Raw genomic sequence first — 2,500 nt, 5'->3', positions numbered from 1 at the left:
GTGCAGCTGTTATTTGCGAAGGACAGGCACTCAGGTCATCCCCGGTCAGGCCAACTGTTCTTTGTCGTACATATTTTGTGAAATCCGCTGTCTCTGAAGTCTAGACAATAATGTTATAAGGCTCCACTATGCTTTACCTTGCCTTTCCATTCTTCCAGCATATCATTAAGCTTTGTTCAATTTCCCATCGATCCAAGAGTTTTGCTTTTTCGTGATCGTTGTACTCCACACTTGCTGTTATTTTTCTTTCCTTCCCTCTAATAACTATCTCACTTTCTGGATCTTGCTCCTTCGCAGAAATACATGTTTGTTTCGTTTCTGTGTCTTTAGTCGGAGTTTCTTTCGATGCCTCATCTCCCTCTTTCTGTTTTTTTTCGTTTCTTCGCTGGGAACCTGGGCCAGTTTCCTTTCGATAGCGTCCATTCTCTGCATCAGCGTCTGGAACAACCTGGTAATTTCGGATATTTCCTTAGAAAAATCCGCACCACTACTCCGCGGCACTTCCTTCACTTCCTGCACCTGTCCGTCCTGCCCGTCATCACAAGCCATTGGCGACGGCACCACCCGCGGTGGGCCCTGCACCCAGGCATTAGGGACTGCAGCTGTCTCCTCCCTCGGCACCTCTGGCCGCGTGGTGACCGGCCTTTTTCCATTTTCTCCTTCCTTGGGGACCGCCGAAGCAATCTTGATTTGTGGCCTCACCCTGCATGCAGGAGACCCGGCATTGTGGCGCCCTCCGCAGTTGCAGCAGCAAGGCGTAACCCTTTCTCCCTTTTCAATCTTGGCCCGGCAGACCCTTGAGTCATGTGTCCTGCCACAGAACCTGCATCGAGCATCCTGTTGACAGGCCCACGACTTGTGTCCCCACCTGCAGCACTCCACATACGGTGCGACCCTCCTGTACCCCGCTCCAGAGATGAATACCTTCTCTGGCACTTCCCCCTTCACAAGGGCAACGAGCTGACTCCGCTCCTCGCCCCTGGACGTGTGCCGCCTTACCCACACAAATCTATCGTCGGCCAGCAGGAAGTCCGGGTCTAATATCGTGGGATATCGGAAAATGATCACCTTGGTGAACTTTTCCCCAGCCTTTGGGACAGTCATCACTGTCCCCTTGTATCCCTGAGTCGTCAGCGTCTGCACCGCCTGGCCTGCCCGCACCGTGAGATACGGCCTTCCTTTTCCTTCCTTCATCACTGGCTCGAAATCAGCGTGGTCCCGGCCCAGTTGCATGGCCCACCTTAATTTTTCTAAGAAACATGGCGCAGTCCTGTGGAAATAGCAGTCTTTTCCTGCCGTTCACACCGACAACATTCTGGGCTGCTGCTTCGTTTCCTTCGTTCTTCTTCCTCTTCTCCCGCTCGCATCCATTCCCGTCACTCATGTCTACGCTTCCATCACTTCTGACCCTCTTATGGGATCCACTCCCACTAGCAACACCAGCCATGCTGATACCTTGGTAGGAGGTGACCCGCTCCCCGTCCGAGGTCAGATAGGGGCGGGGACCTCACGTCTGAGAAAGAGAGAAGGAGAGCTATATGCAAAGATAGATGGAGGGAGAGAGAAAGGCAGACAGGCAGAGAAAGAAAGGAATAGAGAGGGAAATCATGATAATAAGAACCTAAGCTAGGACCCGTTTACGAGGATCAGCAAACGCCATAGGCCCGTTGAGAACCACGGATCCTGTACTTGGTTTATGGGATGCAATAAAGTGCACTGATAATACAGAAAAAATGCCACTCTGTTATGCCCTTAAGCTCTTTGTACAACCAAGGCCAGATGATAACAGTTCTGGTGCCGTCCTCTTGCCCTCCTGCCTTTGCTGCCCTCTTGCCCTCCTGCCTTTGCTGCCCTCTTGCCCTCCTGCCTTTGCTGCCCTCTTGCCCTCCTGCCTTTGCTGCCCTCTTGCCCTCCTGCCTTTGCTGCCCTCTTGCCCTCCTGCCTTTGCTGCCCTCTTGCCCTCCTGCCTTTGCTGCCCTCTTGCCCTCCTGCCTTTGCTGCCCTCTTGCCCTCCTGCCTTTGCTGCCCTCTTGCCCTCCTGCCTTTGCTGCCCTCTTGCCCTCATGCCTTTGCTGCCCTCTTGCCCTCATGCCTTTGCTGTCCTCTTGCCCTCCTGCCTTTGCTGCCCTCTTGCCCTCCTGCCTTTGCTGCCCTCTTGCCCTCCTGCCTTTGCTGCCCTCTTGCCCTCCTGCCTTTGCTGCCCTCTTGTCCTCCTGCCTTTGCTGCCCTCCTGCCCTCCTGCCATTGCTGCCCTCTTGCCCTCCTGCCTTTGCTGCCCTCTTGCCCTCATGCCTTTGCTGCCCTCTTGCCCTCCTGCCTTTGCTGTCCTCTTGCCCTCCTGCCTTTGCTGCCCTCTTGCCCTCCTGCCTTTGCTGCCCTCTTGCCCTCATGCCTTTGCTGCCCTCTTGCCCTCCTGCCTTTGCTGCCCTCTTGCCCTCATGCCTTTGCTGCCCTCTTGCCCTCATGCCTTTGCTGCCCTCTTGCCCTCATGCCTTTGCTG

The 2,500-nt window shown here is 54.8% G+C and overlaps 1 protein-coding gene across 3 annotated transcripts in view; it reads left to right on the top strand.

Moving 5' to 3' along the window:
- The window catches only part of LOC113814223 (4-galactosyl-N-acetylglucosaminide 3-alpha-L-fucosyltransferase FUT6), a 15,001-nt gene that overhangs the window by 11,152 nt on the left and 1,349 nt on the right, over positions 1 to 2,500 (top strand). The window lies entirely within an intron of this gene.

This window comes from Penaeus vannamei, chromosome 38 (assembly GCF_042767895.1).
Source record: "Penaeus vannamei isolate JL-2024 chromosome 38, ASM4276789v1, whole genome shotgun sequence".
Lineage (NCBI taxonomy): Eukaryota > Metazoa > Arthropoda > Malacostraca > Decapoda > Penaeidae > Penaeus > Penaeus vannamei.
This window is presented reverse-complemented; position numbering and strand designations above follow the sequence as displayed.